The following is an 18,154-nucleotide window of genomic DNA, read 5'->3' as shown; positions in this document are numbered from 1 at the left end:
TTTCTTGCTTGTGTGAGTGTCGGAGTACGCGTCGCGCGTGAGTGTAAATGCGAAAGTGCGGCGGACGCGCGACAAGCGTAACAATATATTTCAGAAATATTTCAGTAATATTACCGAAATATTGCCGAAATCTTTCAGCAAAGTTGCATTTGAAATAATTGTGCCGATTGAAACATTGCAGAAATGTTGCAGAAGCGGTCGTGAAATATTTCTGAAATATTGATGAAAGGTGTAATATTTCAAATGGAATTTTGCAGAAATGTTTCTGAAATATTACATGCCGAGTGGGAAATGAGAGAATACAGTTTCTCTTCTGGAGACCGAATCCTCTCGAACGATATTACTTTGTCTCGAGAAGAGAAACCGTCGAAATTCTTTTATGCAATTGACAATTTTATCGATATGTTCAGACAAAAGCCAAAAATTTTTTGTCTTGCGATGTTAGTGCCGGTCTAAACTTTCTAGCGATGCAAAATTAAAAAAAAACTATTAGACAACAGCCTTGTTCATTAAAGTCGTTTCAAAATGGTTTACGTTAGTGACTTCACGTACTCCAAACCTCGCATTGAGAAAAATCCCAGATAATGAGTTATTTGAAAATAAATTTCAAACATCAGTTGCATTTTTAGAATCTGTTATAGTTATAAAACTTTTTCAAGAAATGATAGTTAGAAGTGGAGCGCAATTCAAACCTATACAACGTGGAGTCATTATCAGTACCAAGTCATCATCGAATTGTTGACGTACTTAATCGATAAAAAAAGCTATAAATATGTTCTAGCAGGCCGATTAACGTCAGATTGTGTGAAAAATATATATAAGTAGAAAAGAAAGGGCTGTAAGGGTCACAACGCGGATCACGGTGCGTTCAGATATAAATGTGATTTATTCCTCGAATTACAAAATCCCAAACGTTTCGGCTCCTGTCCGAGCCATCCTCAGTGGTATAATATTAATATCAAAAATATATAAGACTGTCTTTCGTTGTGCGTCGTGTCGATGGGATCTCGTCTTACAGATCGCTCTGCACAGATAATTCTCTTTGTCTTATTTTCTTATTATTCGGTTTGACTGCGATGTATTTTTTCTCCAGACTAACTGGTGAGTTTTTCTAGAATTTTAATTTAATACAAGGATGTAACTCTTAATTACGTTACAGATTTTGACCTTTTAGTTTCACTAAGTTTCTGTCAAGTTGAAACAGTAAACTCACCATGTTAAGGGAGAATATATATTTTTGATATTAATATTATACCACTGAGGATGGCTCGGACAGGAGCCGAAATGTTTGGAATTTTGTAATTCGAGGAATAAATCACATTTATATCTGAACGCACCGTGATCCGCGTTGTGACCCTTACAGCCCTTTCTACTTATAAATTTATTTCGAAGGTCTTTATATCACACTTATGGAAAATATATTTTCTTCTGTTAGAGCTCTAAACGACCTAGCCCGAATGCTTTGTAATTTAAACGAAATTTAAAGATTATCGCGATATTAAAATATTTAAAGCCAGTAGTAACTCTAGCTATGAGAAGATGATAGAGTTATTGCTGGTGATTTTTTAAGTAAACCTAAAACAAAAGAAATTTAAGAAAATGCCACTTGTCCCTGATTTTTCCACAAAGGTCATAAACTTAGGAAACATTGAAATAAATGTGTTACCACGATTATAATCATTGCCAGTATAGTCAATTAAATTATCAATTGTGGTAATTATTTTACTTACAATGAAGCTTTGGCACAACGTATTTCTGGAGCATTGAAACGATTGTCATCTCTGAGAAACTCTAGCATTGTAAACATGTCAATTTGCGGCAAATTATTAATGGCAAATTATTTGGTTTCACGAAGCCTTTTTCACACATTACTCCGTCGAAATTCGGCTAAATGATCAAATTTATTAATAATTTTAAGTCGTTTCGAGCAGCTGTAATTCTATAAACACATCATATCCAGTCTTCGTGATGTGACCATATAACATCGTGACGTCACGAGTCCGTAAGCCAATCGCGTGGCGTTTCATGATCACGTGACAAAACTTGAATTTTTACGTCGATAAAATTATTAATAATAATTTACAGGTTTACACAAAAAATTTTTTTTTTTTTCATTTTTGTGTTTGTGTCATTAATACACGTTTACATAAAAAACATATATATATATATATATATATATATATATATATATATAATTTTTTTTTCAACAACCCAATTTAGGGAAAATTGATCGTTTCAAAGCCTGGAAAAGTCCATTAAAAATGTAGAAAGTGACCCTTTATATGAGAAAGTGTTATCTATCCTGCGTTATATTTGGTTAAGCCCCGCCCTCTCATGTCAGATCCCAATTGAATTTGCCGTTTAAAATTTTTATTTTGAATTTGAAAACAGTAGTTTCGAAAAACTTTTAATACAAATTTTTATACAAATTGAACCATTTTTTACATTTTCAGTCCGCGTTTGAAATTTCGCAATTTTGATTTTAGATTTGAATTTAACGACCCCAAAAATATAAAAATATAGTATCCCGTTCTAATTGCTGGAGTATAAGTATCTATTTTGAATGTGCAGATATTTCCATCATGGAGTAGTCTTGGCCAATTTTATTTTTGCGGATATTTCTGTCATTGATAGTCAAGGGGTTAACAATAAAAAGTAGCATCGATTCGTGACTTCTGCGTCGAATTGTACTATTAAATATGAATCAAGGGCCCGGGCCGTGTTAACGAATTGAGGATCATTTCCCTCCAGACTGGTCGCTTGTCACGGCACAAGTGCGATGGCGAAAATTTCTGTTGTTTACGGAAATATATGCACGCTTCCCTCCGGCGAGTCGTAATTCAGGATTCCCTTCTTGCATTATTTATGCTTGCATGCAAATACGTGCGCACGCGTTATGAATGACCCGCGCGATATACGTGCTAAGTACCGTTGAGCGCGGAAAATAATCCGCTTCCGGTAATCGCATTTACGCAGAATTAATTATCAGCGGCCAGCGCGCACAGAGAGTATCCGGAGAGAAAACATTTTAATCGCTGACTATTCACAGAACGATCGGTTCCGAAAGAGCACGTCCTGTGAATCCTTCGAATCCCTTTGGCCCTCCCAGAATTTCACTATGAATTCCTTATTATTATATTAAATAATTCCTTCGTATTATATTAAATAGAATTATACAGTAAATTGTTTCTTGGTTGGCATCCCGTGAGCTATTTTTTTCAAAAATAAAATATTTTCCTCGGAAAAAAACATTATAGGAGCTTATCGAGGAGAAGTTGTACATAAAAAAGAGCTTCGACGTTATTGAACACTTTGAAATTAACTAAACTTAACGGTTTACCTAACTAAACGCTAAGGAGAAGGAAAATTTCAGAAATTTCCGTCCCCGTTGCCTACGCGACGCCGCGGCCGGCGCGTCGCGATGCGTTGACCGTAGACGTGCGTCTCCAAAAAGTAAATAAGCCGTGAAATATTGCACGTTCGCTGCAAAAGCGCGCGAGACGGAGGGGGGGCAGCCCTATTATCCATCACGAGGACTGTCAGCCCCATGTGGGATAAAGTCGACGGTGTATCTCGCCGAGACGTTAGCCCTCGATACGTCGAAGACGACAACGACAACGACAATGACGACCGACGGCGCAGCGTTCGATTACGTCTCCTCGGTGCTGGGTAAAAAGTAAAAAAGGATCCGACGCAATCGCGCGCGTAATCTCTCCCTTTACAAGAATTCTGGAGGGAAAAAAGTGCGGATATACGCGACGCCGGGTGCTCAGCAATAATTCGTTATACTCCCTAAGTATTATTTTATCGGTTGTTATGAGATACTTTAACGCGTCAATATCCTCGTAAACGCTCAGTTCGACATAATTACAGCTTTCTTTCTTCCATCATTCAGATAATATTTGTAAAGCAAAATTAAATTTTGTAATTATACATCGTGTATATAAGGTATAGTAATGTAATTATGGAGTAACATATTACATTTTATGTAAAGAACGTAATAACACGTAGGTACAAAAATATTTAATGTAATTAATTATATCAATGCATATTACAGAAGTTTTTTATAAACGTTTCGTTTTCTGTAATTTTGTTCATTAGAGATAATCACTTTGTTATTATTTTATTGTTTTATTTTACATATTCGTTACTATAGTAATCCCGATTATCGTTAATTAAACGTACCGTAGAAAATTCATCGATCGGATAAAACCGGATCCGGATCAGGCGAGCGCGAACAAGCACGAATAAACAATCTGCTATAATAAGTGCGATTGGTCCTAAATTGTTCACGTTCGCTCACTGGCTCGGTTTAACCCTACGATCGCACGGAATTTACTTGACGAAAATGACGAAGATATATTCGCGTTATCGATGTGTATCATATTTACGCATAATACTGCGATCGCCCAATATATGTATAGGTACTACTTAATGTATTTTTTTTCTTTAAATGAAGTGTAAATATAAGTATGCAAAAAGTGCAAGTGGCATAAAATTACGTGCGTCATGGATATAATATTTTATATACATATGGGACGTTCCACGTCAACCGGATCAATGCTGCTGCCAAAATTTAAAGCGACGAAAAAATACGTTTGAGGTCTCAATTTAAAGCTTGAACAAAGAGCTACAAAAAGCCATATGCGCCTTAGCAAAAATCAAGATGGCGACGTCAATATGGTGGCCATAAACTCAAAATTTTTTATCAATCAACCGGCTCAGTGCTGCCGCCAAAATGTTGCATTTGAGAATAAAAATTCATTTTTTTCACTAGAGCTAATTTTGCCAATAATATGAAAATAGTTTTTGCAACGAGATCCGGTGTTTTTAGAGGCAATCGATACAAATTTTTGTCACAATTCGACCATCTTGGATCGCCATTACGTGAATTGCACCCTATCACACCAGATTTGAGAGAAGTGACCTTAAAAATCCCTGTCGATCCATTTTCAAACAAATCTGGTGTTTTTTAAGGCTTTTACATCGAATTTTGACGAAAAGTCGGCCATCTTGGATCCGCCATTTTGTGATTTGGAACCTATCACACCAGATTTGAGAGAAGTGACCTTAAAAATTCCTGTCGATCTATTTTCAAACAAATCTGGTGTTTTTAAAGGCATTGACATCAAATTTTGACGAAAAGTCGGCCATCTTGGACCCAGCATCTTGATTTTTGCAAATGTGCATACAGCTTTTAAAAGTTTTCAGTTCGAGCTTCAAAATAAGCCCTTATACGAATTTATTTGTCGCTGAACATTTTGGCGGCAGCACTGAGCTGGTTGATTGATCAAAAATTTTGAGTTTATGGCCACTATATTGACGTCGCCATTTTGATTTTTGCTAAGGCGCATATGGCTTTTTGTAGCTCTTTGTTCAAGCTTTAAATTGAGACCTCAAACGTATTTTTTCGTCGCTTTAAATTTTGGCCGCAGCACTGATCCGGTTAACGTGGAACGTCCCATATATGTATAGTGAAAATTTCGCTTCTTCATAAAGGAAACTTCGTTTTCGTAAATAACCTTGTAGTCGTCGATGAACCTTCTATCGCGTATAAAGCCAGAGGTCTCATCAACCAAATTTTAAAAAATTATACACGAATTAAATATATAAGGGTCGAAAAAAAAATTTTTTTTTTAATTTTTGATGCCAATGTGTTTAGAATATTCTAAAACATCGAAAAATCACTTTTTTTAATGCCCGTGTGCGTACGTGCGTGTGTGCGTGCGTGCGTGTGTATGGTATTAGAAGTGTTGTGATAGCTCTAATTTACGTAATTCTTGAGATATTGGACTCAATTTTTTTTTAGTGTAAAGTATTGTTAAAGGAAAGTTGGTATTTAATTGGACAAGGATCGGTGAAAGAGTTTATTTTTTTATAAAATTTTGAATTTTTTGAGTAATATCTGTAGTAACTCTAACTTCTGCAAATTTTGAGATATCGGGCTATTTATAATTTTACTAGCTGGTTACCCGGGCTTTGCCCCGGAGGACACATGTAATAAGACACGCAAATAGTCTCTTTCTCTCTTTCCCTCTCCCTCTCTCTCTCTCTCCCTCTCCCTCTCTCTCTCTCTCTCTCTCTCTCTCCCTCTCCCTCTCCCTCTCCCTCTCATTCTCCCTCTCCCTCTCTCTCTCCCCTTCCCCCCCTCTCTCTCTCTTTAAAATGCTATAAATTGAAAAATATTACTTTTTTATCGACTGAAGTTCAATTCCGTCGTATACAATTCTTTGAGATTTACTCAATTATTTCCTAAAAAATTGGAAAAAATTTCGTAACCGGATTGGAAAATTTCGTAACCGATTTCCAAAAAGATACCGGTTCCCCAAAAAATTGGTAACGAAAAACTATACAGTTTATAGTACTCACCGGGAAATTCTACCTCTGTTTTATATACAATTCTTTAAAATTCGATCAATTATTTTCCGAAAAATTCGAAAAACTTCTGATACCGATTCCCAAAAAAATTGGTAACAAAAAATTATATACTTTATAGCATTCCCCGGGAAATTCTACCCCTACTTTATGTACAATTCTTTGAGATTCGATTATTCGGAACCGGTTTCCAAAAAAATCGGTAACAAAAGATAGTACACTTAATAGCACTCCCCGGGAAATTCTACCCTTACTTCATGTATAATTCTTTGAGATTCAATCAATTATTTCCCGAAAAATTGGAAAAATTAAAAAAACCGGTTTTCAAAAAGATCGGTAACAAAAACTATACACATCATAGCGCTCCCCGTAAAATATATATATTCTACCCCTACTTCATATACAATTCTTTAAGATTCGGTCAATTAATTCCCGAAAAATTGAAAAAATTTTGATACCGGCTTCCAAAAAGATCGGTAACGAAAAATTATACACTTTATAGCACTCCCCGGAAAATTCTACCCCTGTTTGATTTATAATTCTTTGAGATTCGGTGAATTATTTCCCGAAAAATTAGAAAAACCGGTTTTCAGAAAATTGGTAACAAAAAACTATACACATAGTGGCACTCCCCGAAAAATTCTACCCCTATTTCATATAGTTTTGGTAAAAATTCGGTTCAGGGGTTTGGGCTGGGCGTTGATGAGTCAGTGAGTCAGTCTCTCAGGACATCTTTCTTTATATATATAGATTATATTCTTCAGTCTTTTCTACCTCTATTTCATATATAATTCTTTAAGATTTGATTGATTAGACGCTTTATACGCGATCAAAGATCCATATGCAAAATCCATATATGGACCATGTAATCTGAACTTTAATATAATATCACTAGTGGCGATCGTGGCGAAGAGATATGTGCGCTGGTCTAGTGAGGCGGAGAACCGAGTTCAAATTCGGTTAGGACCAAGACGGAATATAATATCATTAAAGAAAGGGATTGTGTCATTAAATTTGGCGAGGATTGATGAAAGAATTTTCTTTTTTTAGATATTTACCTCAAGAAATATCGAGAATTACTGAGCAGGACCTTCTATCAATTGAAATCAATTCACTCTCTCTTGTCCGTTAAGTATAAATACCACCAGATGTATCATTCTCAAGGTTACGTAGTGATTGACCAATAAGAGATTTGCCCCAAAATTGCCATTATGCGCAATAATCAATAATTATACACTTTGTATTTTTACATCATGCTCTTGTCATTTCATAAGTTGCTGGTTTCACATATTATATTACATATTATTATATTATTTTGATAATTTATATGTTATTTTGATGATTTATCAGTGATGTCCGTGATTGCTCTAATTTACGCAAATTTTGAGATAACGGGCTGAATTTTTAATCGATAGAGTATTATTAAAAGAAGGTTGGTATTGAATTTGGCAATGATCGGCAAAAGAGTTCTTTTTAAAAAATTTTTAAATAAAGAAAATTAGGGACCTGATTAAGGACCTGTCCCAGGCTCTAAAGTCCATATGGGATGGCACCCAGAAGAGGATTTGGAACCCGTAAACTTTCTATGAAAGTTATATAAAAATAAAAAAGTATGCAAATTAGGAATTTGCACATTGCTTCATCAACATTTTATTTCGCTCATAAAGCTTTCTCTATGAGGAAGTCAAATTTATAAATACTAATAATTATGTATCAAATAAAATACAAGCTTCCTCATAAGAGGAGCTTTGTGAGCGAAATAAAATGTTGATGAAGCAATGTCCAAGTTCCTAATTTGCACACTTAAAAATAGTAAGAAAGCAACGTGCAATTTCTAATTTGCACACTTTTAATTTATTTATTAATTGATATTAAACTGTTAATAACACAGCGTACGATAAAATAACTATTCCTATATCAGCTCTCTTGATAGAAATAATTTTTGCATCGTAGAAGGATATACTTAACGTTAAAACCGTTGAGAGAATGAGATGAAGTCTCGTCGACTTCAAAGGTTAACTTTTATAATGCATCTCTCGCCAACAAGTTTTTCTTGATACTTTTTACGAGCCCTTCGAGCATCGTTTGGGGTGTTCGACACTTCTAATGGAGGGTGACACGTGACGGGAGATATTTAATGGTCCAGCAGTTGCGTCTTTAAGAACTCATCTTTTCCACGGAGAAATATCGATGAAAATTTTCACATATTTTTCCTCGTACTTTTTTCTCTTTCTCTTTCTCTGCCTAGCTAATATTTAAAAAAAAGTAAATAACAAAAGATATATTTTTATGTTGCAAGTTCTATTTATTGCATAAATAAATAATAATAAGCATCAGGAAAACAATACATTTCTTCTCGACATTTTGGCATTAGGATAAAATATGAAAGATACGGAAAAACGTTTTAGACAAAAGTTGTTTAGTTCGAAGGGGGACATAAGATGGTGTCATTGGTTTGATCCATGGATGGTTGTTTAAAGCTCACGTGAACGACACCTTTAATTTCTTAAATAGAAACCCCTATTTTCAATGCATATTCTTGTAGCTAATCTCGAGAGCTTTTCAAAACACTATAATAAAGTATTTTTTCGTTAAGAATTTTTGGAATTATAAGACTTGAAAGTTCTAGTATTTTGACATAAAATACAAAATATCTTCTAAAACATTAAGTTTTTGATAATGTTACCTTAATACTTTTATGCACAGAATAATGAGACGAATCAATTGGTATGAAAAAAGGCATAGTTCCTTTAAGAAAAAATATGTAATTTGCAACACGCATCTGCATACTTTTTCTTAAAAGCAACTATGTCTTTTTTTCATACCAATTGATTTGTCTCATTATTCTGTGCATAAAAGTATTAAGGTAACATTACCGAAAACTTAATGTTTTACAAGATATTTTGTATTTTATATCAAAATACTAGAACTTTCAAGCTTTATAATTCCAAAAGTTCTTAACGAAAAAATACTTTATTATAGTGTTTTGAAAAGCTCGCAAGATTAGCTACAAGAATATGCATTGAAAAATAGGGGTTTCCATTTAAGAAATTAAAGGTGTTGTTCACGTGAGCTTTAAACGACCATCCATGGTCAAATCAATGACACCATCTTATGTTCCCCTTCGAACCAAACAACTTTTGTCCGAAACGTTTTTCCGTATCTTTCATATTTTTCGAGATATTTGCCTGGGGCGATTAAAACGAAACACCCTTATTAGAGTGGTCCTTATTTACTCGACAAAAATTTTTTTTTTTTGCGGCATTCCCCAAAATGTTTCCAATTCACAAAAAAATAATTCCTGCCAAAGTTCAGCTTGATCGCATAACGGAAACCCGTGCTCCCGGATTTTTAAACATTTGAGTTCTCTTGTAACTGTTTATTCCATCGACATTGGTTTTTAAAGCGTATTTTCCACAAAAATCGGCCTAAAGCACTTTTCTTTTTTTAACATGAGTGTCTTGCTTTTCTGCATTGTTTGAAACCTTATACGTCTCATTTAAACAGTTAGGTAAATTGTTAATAACTAAAAAATAAAAGTAAATAGTTATTGCATTTACTGCTTGATCAGCTGGAAAAAATTATGTATGGGCTACAAAAGTTATAGTAGTATGTTTAGAGCCAAAAAAAGAATAAAAATCGAGTTCTCGTACGCGGCGGAAACCGCTTTCGTCTCGCCGACGCTCCTGAAGATCGGCGTCGATCACCAGCACATGACCCTGGTGTGGGCGCTGAGCCCCCTCGTGGGCTTCTTCGTGACACCCATTCTCGGCAATATGAGCGATCGCTGTAGACTCAAGTACGGCAGGAGGCGATCCTTCATCCTCCTGTTAGCGCTCGGAGTTTTCATATAGGCAAGCCGTGGATTTTTTTATATTTTCTTTATTTTATTTATTTTATTTCGGAGATGTCCCTGTGGTAAAAAAAATTCTCATATTTTCTTCAGAAATATTTTAAAAACTTCTCATATTTTGGACTTATGAAAAATTCTGAAAAATATGTAAAATTTCTCAGATACTTTCAAAAATAATTGAATGAAGATTTTCGGGATATTTCAGTATTGTATGAAAATTTCTGATAAACTGCGTGGATTTTCTATTTTTCTCATACTTATTCAAATTTCTACAAAAATGTTGACGGGAAAGATCTGAAATATTTTATTATTATTTTGTCTACATTTTTCTGAAAAGTATTTTAATTCGTGTAAAAATTCTGAGTAAAATTTTGAGTCTTAAAATTTTTATAAAAATTCTGATGATATGAAAAATTCTTTCCACCAGAGATTTTTTGCTTTTTTTTAATTATTTACCATATTTGCCGTTCTTATCTTAAGACGTTTTAAATGTTTTTGTGACGTATATCTGAGCATCAACAGGCGAATTTTTGCATTTTTACACGACTCATCTTGGTTTGGTACCGAATGGCGAGCACGTTATGGCTATATGCCGTTCGGCGATATGCCGTTCCGCACGAACGAGACTATCCCGCTCGGACATCGCACAACGGCGAAGTTACCCAGAGGTAACGCTCGAATCTGTTGAAAGGGCTTCTTCGCACTCCTGGGGCATCTTCTTCACTATTCTCGGCACGGTGTTGCTCAACTTCGACGCCGACGCCTGTCAGAGCCCAGCGAGGGCGTATCTCCTCGATGTCACTGTACCTGGTAAACATTCATATGTGTTTTCCAGGATTCGACATAAATCCCGTTCGAATCGACAAATTTAAATACAATTTAATCTTTTTTTAAATACAAACGCGAATATTGTAGGTAAAAAAACCAAGCGGAGAGAGAGAGATAATTATATACAATTTTAATAAACTCTACAAGCGATTTTTCTCTTTGATTAACGTCTGAAATATTCACAGAGGACCATGCCAAAGGCTTAAGCACGTTCACCATAATGGCAGGCTTGGGGGCTTTATGGGCTACGGTTTAGGCGGTATCAATTGGGACGCCACATCGCTCGGTATTATGCTGGGCGGACATGTGCACGCAACCTTCACTCTCATCACGATCATCTTCGTCGTCCGTGTCATATGTACCATTACCAGCTTCAAGGAGATTCCTCTCCAATTACTCGAGCGAAATCAGTACCGGCAAAACGAGCCGAAGGTGAACGTGGCTTCTATATATAATGTTACTGTCATTTTTATTTATCGCTTAATACAATTCTTTTTGCGTTTAGGCTCTGGAAGAAGTCCAAGGGACAGAGAAACAAGACGAACGCGATAAAATTATCCCTGACGAGTCGAAAACGTACGGTGCGCTTAATACTAAGCATGAGACGGATTCCTTGCAAACGGAAGTAAGCTCGAAAATATTACCCTGATGGAAAAATGTCTCGGAATTTTTTATATTATTAATCAGAATTTCTATAAAAATTTTAAAACTCAGAATTTTTAGATTTTTTTAATAAACATTTCGAATTGAAATGTTTTTTTAGAAACTCAAACAAAATAATAATAAATATTTCAGATTTTTCCTGCCAACACATCGTTGTAGAAATCTGAATAAATATGAGAAAATCCATGCATTTTCGCAGAAATTTTCATACATATAGATACTGAAACATTCCGAAAATCCTCATCCACTTGTTTTTGAAAGTAGGTATCTGACAAAATTTTACATATTTTTTTTTTAATTTTCCATAAATCTAAATTGTCTAAAACATGAGAAATATTTAGAAAATTTCTGAGAAAATATAAAAATGTTTTCAATAGGGCCGGTATTGTCCCGATATTTAATCCAATGACACTTTTCAGCTTAGCGTTCTCATTTTATTTACAATTTTTCATAATTTGACTGAAGTGAAAAATTGTTTAACTGTCTGATCTTTATCTGCGATTGAGAAACTAGTGGAAACATGTATCAATTTCTTGATAGAAAAAGATTGTTGATAGACGCTAGTGTCAAAATTATCAATTAAGGAATTCACCCTCCGTCCGTCCGCTTCAGACGCAACTCTCTGACCATTCCGAGGAACCAATTTCCGAAGGCAGCCACGTCAATTACGGCTTCGACGATATCGAGAGCGAAGCGAACCACAAGGCGACCCTGAAAGAGTACCTGCTGTCCATCGTTTACATGCCGCGTAGTCTTCGCCAGGTGTGCCTGAACGAATCTTTTCTGCTGGATGGCGCATGTATGCTACTCCCTGTACTTCACGGATTTCGTGGGCGAGGCGGTATTCGGCGGGAATCCGCGGGCACCCGCCGACACCGACGAGCGGGAACTCTACGAGGAGGGCGTGCGATTCGGATGCTGGGGCATGTCCATGTACTCGTTATCCTGCTCGTGCTACTCGTTGATCATCGAGCGGCTGATCCAGCGTTTCCGAGCGCGTAAAGTAAGAGCTTTATTACGTACGTTTAAGAAATACTAATATCAAATAGTTAGAGATGTGCGAACTATTCGAATACGAATCGAAATTCTATGATTCTATGATTTCTATGATTGATGATATTACCTACGACTCTACGTGTTAAAATTTAATCTAATACTATATAATATCGAATTATATTGTTAATTAAAAATTATATTTCAACGATTTGATTTTATTTCATTTGATTCGCTTCGATTCGAATAAAATTTTGTCGATTCGATCACGGAGAAAAAGTTACGGTTGCTACAACAGAATAATAATGTTAATTTTCGCCCATCCGTACAAAAGGGTTATGGAAACCATAGTACTCTGGAAGTGACCTATATGGTTGCCCTAACCTTAGTGAGGGTAGCTACTATATGGATGTTACAACCATAATGAACAAATATTCACCCGACAAAAAAAATTATTTATTTCGAAATTTTATTACTATTTTTTAACTAAATTTGTTTCTTAATATAAGATATGCAGTCTATGATTATAAATATTTTCTCGTATTTGAAAAAAACACTTACCTTGGTGGGATTTGAACTCGGGACCTCTGGATCGTGAGCCAACTGCCTTACGTGGTAGACTACTTCTTAATTTAATGTAAGTGTTATATATAGTCTACATCATAACCAGCGCAAATATATAATTTCTCAAAAATCATCTTAAGAAACAAATTCAGTTTAAAAAGAGTAATAAAATTTTGAATTGGATATATGATATAATATTTCTTAATGTCGGGTGAATGTCAGAAACCAGTGTCGGCTCATTACGAAATTTTGTGTTCGTAAATATATTTATGAAAAAAAAGTTGATGAGGGGAAGGTACTCTAGAAAACATAATATTTTTGAAAAATCTGAGTACACTGTTATAAAATGTTTTTAAAAGCTTTGCTTAAAACATTTTTGAATATTTATCATTATTTCGATGTTATACACTTAGAAACATAAAAGTCGAGTTTTATGAAAGGGAATTTCACTCCCAATGTAAGAGCACTTATAAAAAAAATGTGCAAATTAGAAATTTGCACTTGGCTTCCTCATAGAGGAAGCTTTAACTTCCGCAAATTTGGAGATATCGATCTATTTCTAATTTTATTTATTACATTTTTCAGTCTTTTCTACCCCTATTTCATATATAATTCTTTTAAATTTGGTTGATTAAACTTAGCTTTATACGCGATCAAAATCTCCGAAATTTTGAACGTCTGTAACTCCAGAACTAATTAACCAAATCTTAATTAATTATATATGAAATAGGGGTAGAAAAAACTGAAAAATTTAATAGAATTAGATATAGATCGCTATCTCAAATATTGAGAAAGCTATAGGATAAAACACTTCTAAAAAAAAAAATTCTAATAAAATCTATACCGGTCAACCGATTTTAATAAAATTTGAGGAGAACATACTTTCTATGATACTCTATTTGTGTAAAAAATTTCAACCCGGTATCTAAAAAATTGTAGAACTAGATGCGTGTACAAAAAATCCGACATACACACACACACACACACACACACACACACACACACACACACACACACACACACACACATACTTCCGGACATTTTTTTACTAATACGATTGTTCGACATTTTAGAACATTTTAAACCTATTTCCACCAAAATCTCGAAAAAAATTTTTTTCACCATCACAAAGCTTCCTCTATGAGAAAGCAAAAAAAGATTTCATGTCTTGTCACTTCCGAAACATAAGTTACAAAAAGAGAAAATAAAAGGGATCAGGAAATATAAACGCGATTAAATTATGCCCCTGGAGATCTCGCATCGACTCTCTGGACCCTCCTCGGGCGCGAAACCCGCGCCTTGTGACGGCGGCGGGACGCTGCCACGAGGCAGCGAAACTGCCACGTCACATTCTTTATTAAAAACAATTAATTTTTTGTGGCTAACATTACCTAATAATATTTATTGCAATAATAAAGTTTCCTTTGTCAAAAAGAAATGCTGAGGAGCTTTATTAGAAATTTTTAGAAAGAAGAGACTTAATCTTAAGTGTAAAAAAGTAAAAAATGATTATATTTAGGAAGACAGGAGGGAGGAGAAAAAAGAAAAATTGGCTCTGAAATGGCAGGGAAATAGAAGAAGTAGATCAGTTTAAATATTTAGGTTACACGTTACAAAGAAATAATAGACCAGATAGACACATAAAAGAAACGGTTAAGATGAAGGACATAAGTGCTATGAAATAGGTATGGGGAATAGGACAAAGAAAATTCGCGGGAGATTTCAGGAGAAGGATATGGATGTTTAATCACCTAGTAAAGAGCATTTTAATGTACGGAGAGGAAATATGGGGGTGAAATGAATATGCGGCAGTAGAAAGATGTCAGGATAAATATATAAAATAGTCGTTAGGTTTAGATTGGAATACACCGGGATATATAGTTAGGGAAGAAACAAAAACGAAGGTACTGCGAATAGAGTCAGGGAAAAGAGCGGTAAAATTTGAGGAAAAGATCAAGGAAAGCATATCTAACAGAATACTTAAAGAATGTATGATTGAAATAGAAAAGACCAGGCAAAATAAGACCAGATGGGAGATAGACAGAGAAATGTACTTTCGCAGGAATGGTATGTCCGGGGAGGAAATAATAAAAGAATAAAAGAAAGAGGAGGGGATGTCACAGTTAGGTTAATCAAAAGAGATATAGAAATTCAGAAACAGATACAATTTAATAAAATACAAGACTCTAGATTTGGGAAAAGATATAAAGAACTTTATTTAATAGAGATACCAGAGTATTTAAGAAAACCAGGAAAGAAGGACCATCAAAAAATTATAGCGAGTTTAGATGCGGGAACGAAGAGTAGTAATTGAGTAGTAATTTTTGGCGAGATCAGAAAGAAATACTTTGTAGTAAACTACTTTTTTTCTCGATATAGTTAATATGTAATTATTGTTATGCATTTAAATATTAAATTTAAATACTCCCATACACAGCACAGATTCTTGCAGAAAGCTTCCAGAAAAGTTTCAAAAACATTTCAACCTTTCACATTTCATGTGCAACATCTCTGAAAGAATTCTGCAATATGTCATATAAAATGTTGCAATAGAAATGTTTTTTAAACCTTTCACATGAAGATAATTTTTCAAAACTTTTAGTTGAGTTATCTCTGAATCGTTTGACATGAAATAATTTTATAAAGCTTTCAGTTGAGCTGTTTCTAAAACCTTTCTCGCGCAATAAATTTGAAAACGTTCAGTTGATTTATTTCTGAATTGTTTCATATGAAATGATTTTGTAAACCTTTCAGTTGAGCTGTTTTTGAAACCTTTCTCACGCAATAAATTTGAAAACTTTCAATTAAGTTAGTTCTGAATCGTTTTATATGAAATGATTTTGTAAACCTTTCACTTGAGCTGTTTTTAAAACCTTTCTCACGCAATAAATTTGAAAACTTTCAGTTGATTTATTTCTGAATTGTTTCATATGAAATGATTTTGTAAACCTTTCAGTTGAACTGTTTCTGAAACCTTTCTCACGCAATGAAAATTTTTAATTAAGTTATTTCGGAAACATTTCATAAAATATAATTTTGCAAACCTTTCAGTTGAGTTTTCGATGAAACTTTATACACATCTAGGAGAAGTAAATATAGACGAATTTAGAAATTTTTAATTGCAGCCCTAAAAACCACACCCATCATATGTAGCGTTTTTTGCTTTTCTCAGATATAAATTATTAATATTATATTATGTAATGATATACAAATCTTTTATATTAACCCGTTGTGGTCACACCTTCTAAAAATAACGTAGTGGTCACACGGGATCCAATGGACCCCACAACAGTTGCCATTTGCGTTCTTTTTTATGTATCCACTCAAACCTTGAACTGGAATTTAGTTTATGACTTCCTCTTTATAATCCAATAATTTTTAAAAATTTTTTATGTTGAAAAAACGCGAAAAATTTTTTTTTTTCGAAAAATTTGACTTTTTTTTACAAAAATATTCATCAAAATTTTTTGAAATAAAGCAAAAAAACTTCCTGCGTTTTACTCTCAAAATAGTATACTTTTAAGGGAAAAAAAAGCCTAGGATCCACTGGACCCCATGTGACCACAACGGGTTAATATTTATAATATATCAATTGTTGTTGCGTTGTTTTTAATATTTGCCAGTTAATAAATAATTTCAAATTTTTGAACACTAAAGATGCTTATATATATACGATATGAACATAAGCTAGAAGGAATTATAAGCATCAGAACCAGAGGATTGTCACTAGCCCGTTCGATCATGGAAGTCAAGCAACTTTGAGTGCGGTTCATGAAGTAAGAGTAAGGAGATCGAACTTCATAGCGCGCGAGTAGAAAAAGTGGTCCCGATTTGTGGCACCGAATTGAGAGGGAGTCCGCTGAAAGGAATGAATTCTTATCGATGGGCGCCATTTTCAACCTATAGTGCATGTAACATATACTGTAGGATCAGCACTCGTGATCTCGTGAACGCACCCTAACCTTACCCGGCGGCTCCGGTCTCTTACTTCGTGCTCCTTCGTGCTCAGTTTGTTTACCTGTGCATAAGAGTTTACCTGTGCAAATAGAGTCCGTTGGTGACTCGACGAAGAACGACGGGATCCGGATACACCAGTTGCAAATGCCGCGCCAGCACCGCCAATCCACCGCCGTCGCTGAAGACGCCTAACGAGCTCTCTATGCTTCTATAGTTCAACAGTCCGTTGTCAATCGGCTGCACCACGTCTTCTTTGGAGTCTTTATTACGTTGACGTAAGGTGAGATGTAAGCACGGTTCGGACAACGAAATACCGCTATCCTCGGCGATCGCCAAGAGTTGCGCGATTGTAAGCTGAAGCGGTAGAGGAGTATTAGGACGAGACGAATGTGTTAGATACTGTTGGTTTGTTGGCTGGGTGTTCTTGTGCATTATTAGACGAGGCTTTGCTCGCTACTGGCGTCAAATTTCCATCAAAATTTAAACGCGTTTTTCTGATTATAGGACCACGAGCTAGCGATCTTCTTTAGCCCGCTTGTCTTTCGCTGTGTTTCAATCTGTTCCGAAGAAAATGCAGCACACACCACCATAAAACTAAAACCTGCCAGGAAAAGAAAGTACCAAAAACAAGGTGCAATAATAAATGAAGAAAATGTATATAAAGGGAATAAAAAACAAAAAACATAAATTATAAAATTGTAACTTTATTTTCTTTTTCCATTTGTATAATTGTATAATTTGATGATTGTATAATTTGATGATTATATAATTTGATAATTGTATAATTTGATGATTGTATAATTTCATGATTGTATAATTTGATGATTGTATAATTTGATAATTGTATAATTGTATAAAATAAATTCAGATGTTTGCAATTTACTGTAAATGTACAATTAACAGGATGTGAATTAAACTGAA

General features: G+C 34.7%; 1 long non-coding RNA gene and 1 pseudogene across 1 annotated transcript; both read left to right on the top strand.

The window, feature by feature from the left end:
* The first annotated feature begins 9,986 nt into the window (after positions 1-9,986).
* On the top strand, positions 9,987-13,136 carry LOC139823844 (proton-associated sugar transporter A-like; annotated as a pseudogene).
* A 4,041-nt stretch (positions 13,137-17,177) lies between these two features.
* On the top strand, positions 17,178-18,154 carry LOC139823829 (uncharacterized). Its single transcript, XR_011734902.1, has 2 exons — positions 17,178-17,513; positions 17,738-18,154. It is a non-coding gene; the product is annotated as an uncharacterized lncRNA (long non-coding RNA).

This window comes from Temnothorax longispinosus, unplaced genomic scaffold, assembly GCF_030848805.1.
Source record: "Temnothorax longispinosus isolate EJ_2023e unplaced genomic scaffold, Tlon_JGU_v1 HiC_scaffold_19, whole genome shotgun sequence".
NCBI lineage: Eukaryota > Metazoa > Arthropoda > Insecta > Hymenoptera > Formicidae > Temnothorax > Temnothorax longispinosus.
Note: the sequence above shows the minus strand (reverse complement) of the source record. Positions and strands in the feature narration are given on the sequence as shown.